Source organism: Colias eurytheme, chromosome 11 (genome assembly GCF_061535395.1).
Source record: "Colias eurytheme isolate Ceu_HAF_F1 chromosome 11, ilColEury1 Martin Lab GWU primary, whole genome shotgun sequence".
Taxonomy (NCBI): domain Eukaryota; kingdom Metazoa; phylum Arthropoda; class Insecta; order Lepidoptera; family Pieridae; genus Colias; species Colias eurytheme.
Genome location: NC_142990.1, coordinates 1,699,573 through 1,713,085, shown reverse-complemented (window position 1 = coordinate 1,713,085; position 13,513 = coordinate 1,699,573). Strand labels below are relative to the sequence as shown.

The 13,513-nt window shown below is 32.1% G+C and overlaps 1 protein-coding gene across 3 annotated transcripts in view; it reads right to left on the bottom strand.

The window, feature by feature from the left end:
- Lmpt (four and a half LIM domains protein limpet) overlaps positions 1-13,513 on the bottom strand; it is a 143,505-nt gene that overhangs the window by 64,886 nt on the left and 65,106 nt on the right. The window contains exon 1 of one of the 3 annotated variants that reach the window (XM_090106995.1): positions 10,050-10,338. The exons of 1 other annotated variant lie outside the window; for it this stretch is intronic. The gene's annotated coding sequence lies outside the window, so the exon portion shown is untranslated. Of the gene's footprint in view, positions 1-10,049; positions 10,339-13,513 lie in introns of those variants that run through there. One more of the 3 variants, XM_090106996.1, reaches the window with a different exon arrangement.

Here is a 13,513-nt window from a genome sequence, read left to right as displayed (position 1 = left end):
AAGACTCTCTAGCAATTATTAAACGTCTGGAAAATATTTTCTCATAAAAACCACACGATGACAAATATTTCCTTTTAATCCCTCCCGACAGATATTTATAAAGGCGTCGTCAGATAACGCAGTGAAAAACGCACCGCACTCTATCACAGTTCATTACTTTCAAATCTAATGGAAAAGAGTATATTTGTGATTTATTACACTTCGTATATGATATTAATGATATTAATATTTTTTTTGAATATATGCTTGTATTTTTTGAGTTGTTATTTTTAAATTTATATGAAAAACTTCAACTGACTACGCTTTCACGTTAAATTATGTTTTGAATTTGTCTTTTAGGTAAGTTAAACGAATGTTTCGCTGTATACTACATGCCCTCTAATTTTATTTCGGAATGTGTGACGAAGCGTGATTGAGTTATTCACACAAAGCGTACAACATAAATTATTTTGCAGTTAAAAGCGTACTTATTTATGCACCCATAATGAGAACTCTATTATAAGATCATGAAATTGTTATTTTTAAGAATTTACCGTTGTACGTTTCCAAACATAATCTTATGAACATTTAGTAAATTTTTCCAAGTATTGACAAAATATTCCTTATTATCTATCTCTTTATATCTTCAACACCTTATAAGTTACATTCGGTTATTCTTGCTACAATAATTCTAAAAATAACAAACAAAATGTTTGTATGAAGAGCCGTTGTGTGTTTCGATTTATCGCTTGTATCTCATTAAAATAAATGGCGTGTAAAATTTAATGCGCATCATTATTGCTTTGACTTCTTTATTATGGGTTCGATGTAGATATAAAATTATTAATGGTAGTAAAAATTCCAAACTTGAGTTTTACATGCGAAGAACAAGTGCGTTTTAGGTACACTTTTCTATATGGCTCTCTGAAATAAATTGAAAAAGAATCTAAGGTTTTAAGATAGGTAATTATTCTAATAAAATTATTCCCCTGTAATGATATACCCGTGGACCTAATTAAGGTAAGCCGGAACAAAGAAATATGACTTGAAGCGATTATTACATTTCTATTTACGAGACAATGCAAATTAGATTATATGCAGTCTTTGAGATGTAAGGTTTCGAATGTATATAGGTCGAGAACCGTTTAGCAGGTTGGAGCTAAGTATCGACTTGGATTTATTTATGTATTATATATTATATAATTTTCACATGTGTTGCGTAGTGCGTAGGTACACACACAAGCAAGATCCGATGGAAGTTCAATGATCCGAGTGCTTTTAGCAAATAAATCACAAAAGTGATATAAATCATATTTTGGTAATGAGGTAAATTTACATGACGTATGAATTTATGTAATGTAAAAATGTATGTAAGCTGTGTAAACTTCAATCTTTCAAATGTTTATTCTTTCATTGTTTTTTTATTCATATTTCAGAAACTATTTTCTTGTTTTTAAATTTATAGGTGACCGTAGCCACGCGCTTTTTCCGGGAAATATAAAAAACAAACATATCGTTTATTTATATTTTAATCAACCTACGTACAGGGCATTTTCTCAAGAAATAGCTTCAATTGTATCGCTAAACAATCTGTATAATATACAGATGAAACACTGTGTATTGTATTGTATACCTATTTTTTTATTTTCTTTAATCTCAATTGATGACTAACGAACCTTGGATAACTATTTTTTTATCCTTCAAGTCGTGTGATGGTAATGTAAACGTATTAGACATGTTTCAAACAACGCTTTGCTTTGCAATAAGGGTGCACTCACACACATCAGTCACCGTCAAGTCACCGATGACTGATCGGTGACGGTTTGTGTACGTATCCACAAACACCAGTCACCGTCATGTTGTCCGTCAGTCACGTCGCCGGTTTGACTGAATCATTGAACACATACATCAGGTTAGTCAGTGATTAGACGTGTGTCACGCTAGAGAACATGTAGCAATTGACGGTAGCACGACGCTGACTGAACTGAGACGTGACGGCACCGGGTGAGTGGGGATAAAAGTATGATACATGTATGGAAAGATTATTTGACGTGCCTGACCGGTGACGTCACTGATAGATTTCGTGCCGGCGACTGTCGTGTGGGAACAGAGTCATACTAGAACTATTGATACATATTTTTTTTTAATCCTGTCCGGTGACGTGCCGTGACGGTGACTGATGTGTGTGAGTGCACCCTTAGTTTAGTTTCTTTACAGGATGCAAACATGATGTCATATGGTGAATAGTTTTTTATTTGTGGTAAGTGACAGATTATGTGACAAATACAAAAATATAATCTGTGCAACTTTGACAGTTGGTGTTTGTAAATATGATATAGATTCTAGAGGATGTTCAAAAGTAAATACCAACAGTAACAAGTTCCGATTACGATAAAACCTCTTGTAAATAGGTACTAAAAAAAATTATTCGCGCCTTTTTAATAATTATATCACAAAAACTGACCTTAAGTGCTTTATATGATTTGTTTCTTAACCTTCCGCAGGCAAGACTTTTTTTACATACATAAATGGCAACAGGGGTGACGCATCACCCCTTTATTTTTAAACTCAAATAAAACAGCAATTTGTAAGAAAACGAAAGTTATTTATTATGAGATCAATCACTTATACAATTATTAATGACATGAAAAAAGTATTAATTATGGCAACCTTAATTTGGTTTTTTTTTTTTGGGTTAAATGCAGTTCAAGCAAACATCCTTACGGTGTTCAGTGCAAGCGGGCTGAAGACATTTTGTGCAAAAAGTTTTTACTTTTTTGTCCCTTTTTCTTGGACATAGTGCACATCTTGCTTGTTTTTACAATTTTACAGGGGGCTCACATTCAGGAGTTTCCTGGTTTATATTTAGAATATCACGTAAAGTGACTCCTAATTCTCGCTGAATAGTTACTATATTTCGCCGCAGTGTTCTACTCGAAGATGGTGGAATAGACGTCCAAACATGTCTATTCTTACCTCTCAACACTTTAGTGCGTAATTGTGCCAGCGGCACATCCTCGTCATCACTACCTTCATAATTTGAAATAATGTCCTCCTCCTCCGAGTGCACCGAAACGTGATCATCATTTTCACTCGCATCCCCATCTTCGTAACGGCGCTCATCATCCTAGCTAGCATCAACAATATTTTGCAAGTAGTATTGAATCTGCATATCCGAAATCGAAACCAATTTTACCTAAAAAAATCCAACAATTATTACAGTATTACAAAAAGAAATAATTACGTAAACAGCAATGGGGGTTATGAGTCACCCCAGCAATGTCATTATACCAAAAATAAAAACTTACCGCGACACGTTGACGTGTGCGACTGATTGCATCCACGCCAATTAGAGAATAGATTGAGCATTAGAAAGATACAGAAACAATACCAACTAAATATTGACACTTTTATTAAGTAGTGGGGTGACGGGTCACCCCTGTTGCCATCCTAAGGTTAAATGGAGAGTAGACTAACCAACTGACAAGGTTTATTTAAAGATTAAATATAAGATAAACGCTGCATCTTACTACATCGTGACATAATAACAAACAATGCGGTATATTTCGTGAAGGTCGGTCTCTTATGTAAATATAGGAAATTGCGAACATTAAAACAAAATGATAAAGTTAATAATTTTGTGTTCAACTTCGGAATGAGTTGAATAAGTAAGTCTTTAGATTTTTATAAAACAATATTTTTGAAAAAGACTCAATAATTCCTTGAGACGTCTTCCCTTTGCAAAAAAGCTTAGTGTCATGCGTATTTTTTACAATAGAAAACTTTTGTTTTAGATTTTGATTATAATTAAATATACCTGCACCTACGCATGATACATTTAATAAAAGCACAGCAAATACAACTACAATAATAAACAGTCTGAATTTCAAAGTCGTGTTCACAAGTTTAGCATCCGACAGCATCCGACTAGACCAAAGAAGTTGTCCATTGAAGGAATACCTAGGAATACCTAATACATAACTTTTTGCAACATTTATATGAAACACATCCGCTTACTTTGAGCGGTTGGATATATTTAAATTATACCCGGCTAAAACAAACACACTACAGCTGGGTATCATCAGCGTTGAAGTACATCGTCGATTAATATTTTCATTTCATTGTGCGAAATTAAAACAGTTCAAAGGAATGGTCCGGAATCGATGTTTGTATTAACCTTCGCCTTCCTAATGTTTGCGGGCATTTATTTAGATTGTATAAATATTATCCATTCAGTTACATGACTGGATGTTCTTTATGTTATAAATGCATGGAGGATACTGATTTATGTAATTATATTTTTTCCCCTAGTCTGATAATGTTACAGCGTATAAGAAACTTAGTTGGTTGAAAGTTCGGACCTTTATTTTGATAAATGTATCTGCCCTTCTGTATATCTAGTAATTCCACACTTTATCTACTTTAAATTGTTCAATAGTAATCAATAGCATTTTCACATAATATTTATGTCTGTTTTAAATAAGCCATTAAATTTTTATTAAAAAAATACCGAAAGTACTATCTTTCACTTACGTCACAATACTTTGGGCACTCATATAATATTTGACCGGCTTATCCGTTAACACGGAAAAACGTTAATTTAATTAAACCATATTTATGGTGACTGTCACGTTATATGAGAGCTATCAAAGCTACGGGAGCGGCAGCCTTGGCCAGCGATAAAATAAAATACTGCAGATATTACGCGAAAGCGCAATTTTACCCGAACGATGAGCTTGGCGTAGGCAACTTCCAAAATATGATAAAAAATCGTTCATGCGCAAAGGGGACAACAGCAGCAGCAAAATAGGTTGCATTTATTTATGTAGATGTGTGACTCTAATATGCAATTAAGTTTATATTGAACCAATTTTACCTATAGGTAGGTACTTACTACTTACAATATGTTTTCGTTGCGAATGCTATACCTAATTAATTAATTGAATAATAAATAATTATTTTTACTTCAAACACCCTATATGGCGCGTGCGCATTTTTGTCAAAGTTCGTGAAAGCAAAAATGAAATGTGGATTTTCAATTTAGGAAAAAATAATTTAGGTCAAAATTATATTCGACTACAAAATAAATCAATCTGTTGTATCAGTTTAAACGTGTGTTATTTGTGAATAAAATTAAAACAAAATATTGGTTTTACGAACATGATCTCAAACAATAGCGAGATGTCATATTGACATGTGAAGTTGCAACACAAGATGGCGGACAATGACAGATGACAGCACAATAGATGTTTTGACACAGATACATTTCTATTTGCATTACAGATACAGTGAAAGGACATCGAAAACAACGGAGATTTAACGGCAACAATATCGTATAATTTATCTTTTCGACATTAGCAGTAAATTCTCTTTGTAGAGACATTTGCTAAGAATAAAATTCGTTTGGAATTGAGTTATTTGCTTTGGTAATGTGTTCTGTATTTTCATATTTCTTTAGTACTTACTTGTTCATGATGAATATTATTAAATCGTGGTAAATGTTCAGGAAATATATTTCACCCAACAAAATTATTTTCTACCTAAGTAATCATCGTAATAGGTATCTTTTGTCCGTCTGAACAGATCATAACATTATCATGAATGACGTTTGTATTACCTATATGAATGAACGTACGTACGTACGTACGAACCTTATTCCGGTTCAAAAATATACATACCTTCGGATGTGTTCAATAATAAACAACAGCGCTGATTGACAACACGTATAGGTTTTTACAGCTTATTACATAACGCCTTCAGGCTTCACTTATACGGCGAATATTTATTTAATTACTTATAATCATCTTTATTTCAATCGGATGTATCTGAAGTTGGATTAGTTGAACGTAAACTACATAAATTATGCAGTGGACTACATAATTTATAGTATTGATTATTGAATTTGTTTACGTGACGTTTCATGTACTTATTTATTAAACAAAATATTTCTCCAGAGGTAAGCTAAAATTTACTTTTCCTCGTCCCGACTCCCGAACCATTTCACTCAGTCATTAGTCGCGAATATGTTTTAATTTAATAAACTCAAACTCAAAACTCAAACATTTATTTAGGTATTCAATTAGACTTCTTATAGAAGCACTTTTGAAACGTCATTAATACTTCTTTTCTTTTTACCAATACCACAGATAATACAATACTAGCCAATTTAATATTATTTACTCTTGCAAGCAAGCATTAAGTTCTATTTTTGAAATTACTATTACTATTAATTATATTTTTCTTTGTTACTTCAACTCTGATAAATAGACAATAGAAAGAAAGTATACAGAACATGTAAATTTTTCAAGAAATATTGATGGACAGAGCTGATGTGAAAGCAACATTTGCTTAACAAATGAATTACGCCCCACATCGGTTTGTTCTACGCCAATTACTGGATAAACTGTTTACATTTTTAATTAAATATTGACTAGGTTATGTGGCACGAACGTCATACGTTTCTGCTTAGGGTAAGCTTGTCTTGGTGGTTTTATAGGTCATCTGTATGTAGATATAATATAGTTATGTCAGGATTAATAATGACGTCATTACATACCTACCTATTATTATTTATTTTAAATTTGAGACTATAAGAAAGAAAATTTCCTTAATTTTCCTAGGATTTTTTTTTGTGATCTTGTGGGTTATCCTCCGTAGTTACTCCTATTAAAAATAAAAACATCACCGCAGTATTACGCAGGTCTGCTAAAAAAAAGTAAAAAATAAAATAAATATCTAGCGCATTGAGAACCACCTTGAAAATTGAAATCGAATACAAATGACAACACTTTTCCTCTTCACATAAAAACGTGAAATTTTCAGAATTAGTGTATGACGTTTGGTTATAAACTATATCAAACGTAGACTAAACTAACCTGACATGCGTCTACAATAAAACGCGTTGAGTGCAAATACTGCCATGAAATAATCGCATCGTATAATGAGAGTTCAATTAACGGTGTTCCAATATTCTAATTTTAAATTTATCTTTACAGAAAGAAACATTGTATCCCTACATTCATCATTTGAAGATCGAACGATATTCAAGATTGTTTTTTTTAATCTGTCACAAATTTGACAATGCTGTTATTATAATATATTTATTCTGTGGAACACGGGTTCATAAAAAATTAAAAATCTCATATGAATCATGGTTTGGAATGCCGTCCCGTAATGCTAAAGAGGAAGTAGAGTAAGGCTTTAAAAGATTTGTTTCCAAATTGTGTAATTGACATTTATTTGATTGTGTGAGTTGATTTATTTTAATCACAAAGGAGAAATTGATAGCTGAATTAGTCGTAAGTTTAACTTTCCAAATTTTTTTAGAAATAAATTCGAAACATCAGTAAAGTGAACCAGTTAGAAAAGGTAATAAAATAGGTACCTATACGAAAAATCTATTCATAAAATAACAATTTATTCATGTTCCTATTAGGTATTCCACGATGTCAATTTATAAAATAAATTGGATAGATAGAGTATGATACAGTACTTGTGGGGAAAATATAATTTTGATACACTTTTTTTTGTTTGGCAACTTACCAAGTAGGTATCATATTCTATGATTAATGTTACAACAAATAAACAAGTCTCTTTTATTAATTTATCGTCACATATACGGCTTGTCATAATATTTTTTAATCCCAGTGCATAACATGCTTTTCATGCACCATAGGTAGGATAGACGAATCCTAATTTTACATTAGATAAAATATCGGATTTACAACTCTCTCGTTCTTGCCTATTTTATTCAGTATTTCGTTACTAATAGATAACAGAGATAATATAATCAGTAAATTCTAAGCAAATAGGTATGATTGAATAGAAAATATTTATTCGAGTAAATTAAAAGATAATTTGGAAAATCCAAAAGTGCACGCCTCATAATTTTTTTTTAATAAATATATTTAATTATTATTTTTGTTTATTTAATAACAATTAAACCACATCGAATCAGACCCTGAAAAATGAAAGGGTTCTATTCCTGAGCATACTCAAGCGTAAGAGAAAAAAATAATTTGGAAAATCCAAAAGTGCACGCCTCGTAATTTTTTTTTAATAAATATTTATTAATTATTATTTTTGTTTATTTAATAACAATTAAACCACATTGAATCAGACCCTGAAAAATGAAAGGGTTCTATTCCTGAGCATACTCAAGCGTAAGAGAAAAAAAAAGACTCGATTAGTAAAGTATGTCGGTCGCTATCGTGTTAACAAGAAAAAGGATCCGCACATACAGACACACGGACGTCCAAGACAGAACTTTTTTAAACTGTTTTTTAACTAGTTTAAATAACAAAAATGACATCAAAAATATCATGAACGTTAAAAATAGTGTTTTTTCTTAATATGTGTGTGTATGTATTATCTTACAAGTGCAATGTATGATACATAAAGACATTTTAAGTTTGAAAAATCAGATGTTTTGCGCGAAGTGACAGTAGTACCCACCTCAACGCTTCGCTTATGAGGCGTGCAAAAGACTCGATTAGTAAAGTATTTCGGTCGCTATCGTGTTAACAAGAAAAAGGATCCGCACATACAGACACACGGACGTCCAAGACAGAACTTTTTTAAACTGTTTTTTAACTAGTTTAAATAACAAAAATGACATCAAAAATATCATGAACGTTAAAAATAGTGTTTTTTCTTAATATGTGTGTGTATGTATTATCTTACAAGTGCAATGTATGATACATAAAGACATTTTAAGTTTGAAAAATCAGATGTTTTGCGCGAAGTGACAGTAGTACCCACCTCAACGCTTCGCTTATGAGGCGTGCAATATTCGATGCTGATTTTAATGCCGTCTCTGTTCAAGGGACTCCTATACCGTCAAAGCTTGCTATTAGCCGCTACAATAGTAGTTATAATAATTATTGAAATGAGTGAAGGCAGGTTTATTTTAAAGTATCTGATACTATGTACCTATGCATGTACGTAGTAACTATTTAGTACGTAATGTCTTGTTATGATCAATGCAATTTAGATTGACTTCCAATAGACAGACAGGCAGACTTTCAATACATACCTACCTACGTATACCTAAATAGAATGCTGAAGAGATTGTTTGAATTACTACCTAATCTTTGTTTACGATTTTTATCAGATTGGGTGGATCGTTTCAGGAAACGTGCTTCGACAGTCAATTTAGTTGAAAGGTACTCTCCCAATAGCCCTTTTGAGAACTGTATTGACTTTTTAACAATTCAATTTTATGGGAATGTTCCCAAACTACCTAGTAGGTATAAAAATTTAAATCAAATGGAATTGTCACGTTCTGGTAGTGTTAGTATGGTACCTAGGTAAGTGGTAACATAATAAAATTGTTTTCTTTAATAAGTAAATGCAAACAGTAGGTAGCAGCCAGGGTTGTTCATTAGGTCTACTTTCTTTATTTGACTTCCGGACAAAGACTCGGGCTTCTACGGGCACAAAAGTCTAAATCTAAGAAATATGAGTAGGTACCTACCTAGTACCTAGTAACCTATGACGTATAGTAAACATTTAGTACCCAATCTGTGGTATGACGTTTACTTTATACGGCCTACTTAGTTTACTGATTTGAAAACTTTTTGAGTTTTATCACATTCTCGGTAGGTACTCGATGACGAACTCACCGCCGCCGTGAGGATAATTTATTGGAAAACAATTACGGACCATTTGCATGACATTGTTTCACGACAACCGTGAATAAAGTACGATGTATGAAACGAAGAAAAAATACTGAGTCAGTTTCGTATTGAGACACGATAGGTGTAATTAAAAGTAAGGTTAATCTAAAAACTTTAAAGATCTTATAAATATTTGTAACTAATTGCTATAGTTTATTGATAAAAACTATACCTATTGATTGATTCCTTCAGTTTAATATTTCAAGTCTTATGACTCTTATGTCAGACCAATACCAAGCTGATCTCAAGTCTAACCATAATATATTTGATATTAATACCTATGTGTACCTATTACTTATGTACCTATATTTTTATTTTTAATTGGCTTGAAAATACACGTAATATTGGCTAATTAATATTTATAAAAAATGTACAAACTGCAAAATTACTCACATACTTGTTATATGCAACGGTTGTTAAATATTTTCATGTAAAAAACCATTACGATTAAAAACTTCTAAATTATCTATGGAATTATCTTCTTATCGGTCACTTGCAATTCCTTCACGAACTATCTAGTTATCTACTATACACTAATTAAAAAAAACAAAACACTATTATCACTGGCTATCACAATAAAAAGAAAAAACTATTCTATTTTCGAATTTGACATCGCGTACGGCGAATCCTTCCGGAGCGCATATGTAGCAACGCGCAATAACAGCGCCTTTACGTTCCGACTCGCAAATGACAAATGCGCGTCAACGGGTTCGACGTTTGTTTACCTCCAGCCGCGGCGTTTCGCTCGCTCGCGGCTCAAGTTCAAGGGATTGTGAAAAGGAACGTGCGAAGTAACCAGCGGCGCATGACCTGTGATTATACATCTATCTAGTAGCAAGTCTCGGCTAATTGACAGGTTGGGAGGGTCAATATAGGTTGGTGTGATTTATTTTTTCTGTAAGCCGTTCGTTGCGATAATCTAATGGAGGGAGCGGTGATGTCATTCGGAATACATTGTGATTTAAAAGAATTGTTGATAGTGAAACTAAGTAGTTTAAGTAAATGTAGAATCAAATATTTAATGACATTTTAGAATGTAAACCTGACCTATAATAATATAAAACGTCTTAAAATTTAATAGGTAAGTACCTAGTTATTTTATAATATCACTAGCGGTCCGCCCCGGCTTCGCCCGTGGTACATAATTACGTTTTCTCTACATAAGAACCATCCTCGTACTTCAAGGAATATAATAAAAAAAGAATTATCGAAATCGGTTCAGCCGTTCTCGAGTTATGCGCTTACCAACACATTTTGCGATTCATTTTTATATATAAAATAATATTTAAGTAATTAGTTTCACAGCTCGTATCGTTTTTATATTTGTATGATAATGTGGTAATCGTTTAGCCGTTAATCACTTATTAATAATACCGTAGTAAGGGCTCGAGTAGCGAATTTAGGCCGTGACTATCTTATCTGAGATTGTGTCATCGGAAATTAAATATAACTCAATTTTGTATACCTAGGTATGTATCCCCGCAAGGTTAACATTTCAAAGTGTAAAAGGGGTGACAGACGTAGGAACTTTAAAATCGCGGTTTTAAAGTTCGCGTACTTACTCGGCTCGACGTCGGTGACACACGTAGAGCTTGGTCAGTAGCTTCTCGCGTGTCACCGATATCGAATGTCTCTATGTCATCAACAGAGGGAATTTTATGTTATTCAGGAATTAAATATAGACATTTTTAATTTAATAACCAGCACTTATTTTTAAGTAAATAGCATTCTAACAAAATAAATGTTCAAAAATTGAAGGATATATTTTCGTTTTTACTATTATATTTTGAGGGTACTTTACAAAAAAAGAGCGTGTGCGCCGAGCCCACGCGTCAGGAGTGAAACTTCCTTGGCGTGATTCAAAGATACCTTCGCCAATATTCAATTATGTATATTATATTCATTCATATTAATTATATTAAATTATTTTCATAAAACTAAAAGAAGAAGACGAAATTAAATTGAACTTTTGCACTTAGTAACACCTATTATAGCTAGACAGGCTAGGCTCGCGGCTCGCGGCAGTGACAGACGTGCGAGCGATGGCGGGCTTCGAGTAAAATTTCAAACATGTTGGATCGTCAACGAACTTACTCGACGGTTTTTAAGTACGCGTACTTGGGGTGACACACGAGCGAAAAAGGTCGTCGAGCCACAAGTTCGCGTACTTACTCGTACGTCTGTCAGGGGTGTAAGGAATGGATAGAGCATTGTATAAGAATATTTAATGTATGAGTGTAACGTAAAAATGATAACGGACACCGGACAGTGGAAACTTTACTTTCTTTCACAGAAATCAACATAAAACCATCGAGATAGTATGTACTCTAAATTAAAAACTAGGGTCGTTTAAATCTGAGGGATCAATATCACTATTATAATATTTCAATAAAAAAACCTACTTATAAGAAAACTAGTTTGCCAGTCGCTTTCTTAATTTGCTGTGAACAATTCCAAATGTAGAAAACACTCTTTCTACAGCAGCGGAAGAAGCTATCGCTCCAAACAATTGCTTCACCACTGGAAAAAGTTTGTTAGACAATTGACATTCAATAGCACGTTATACCAAAGGGAAATCCCCGTACTGTCTATTGAAGCACGCGGCACGTTCCGTTTCGCACAAAAATACAGTTACATAAATAATAAAATCAAAAAATCAAAAAAGTAATGATTAATTAGGATTTTTTCAATAAATCGTGCTTTATTCGATTTTTTCACAAAATCATGTTTTTTTCCAACCCTATATTTAGTAATAATAATAAAAAAAAAAATTATGAATAATTTTTCATTCAACATCCTGATTGGATTGATAATAAAACTTTAAAGTTTAAGATAAAGATTTTAAATTCGGTAATGTTTCATCTTTTAATAAAATAATTTCATAGTTCTGCAGCTAATGTTTTTTGTGAGTAACTAAGTAGGTATACAAAACATAATTATGTTATATCAATAATCATTATGTTTTGTAGTTATGTGCCGGTGTTACAGTCAAGACTCGACTCAAGCCTACTGTAGCAAAGATTTACCTACATAAATAACAAACATAATATTTTGGAATCTGAGATTCAGAAACAATGAAATGGAATGTCTGATAAGTCTTAATTTACATACAAAATAATTAGCTTACTACAGTTACAGGATAAAAAAAGAAAAAACAAAAATCACTAATTGAGATTGAAACAGACATATCACATAATACCGATATAAAAACACATAAATTATTTAGTTCTTTAAAATCAAATTCATATTGTACTATGTATATTTTTTCTAGAAATAATATATACTTTTGATTCAATTTGTTCGATTTCCATAATTTACAATTTACGATATTATGAGATATATAACGTAATTGTAGGTTTTACGTGTTACTCCGCTAGATGTCGTCGGTATGCCGTTATAAGTGTGAATATTTATTTTAATCAATATTTACTCTACTCAACAATAGATGGCAGCATGGACGTATTTTATAAAATTGACATAATATAAATAATATTAAAATACGCTATAATTATTTTAAATATTTTTAAATCTGTACAATGATTTGAATATTTCTTACAAAATTAACTACCTACCTACTTTAATGTCACTATTGAAGAACTCGTATATGTATTACTTTACTCTTTGGAAGAACTTTACATGTTAAACAAAAAATGTTTCATTGAGGAATTCTAGTTACCTAATTAATTAATAATAAATAATAATATAACGTTAAAACTTATTCATTAACTTTTTCTACATGAAAATTTCAGGTTTCTGGAATAAGGGAACAAAGAAACACAATCAGTCACTCTTTGTTTCATTATGAGTGACTCACAAAGCTTATTGTGTTTAATTTTGCGAAAACATTTGACTAATAC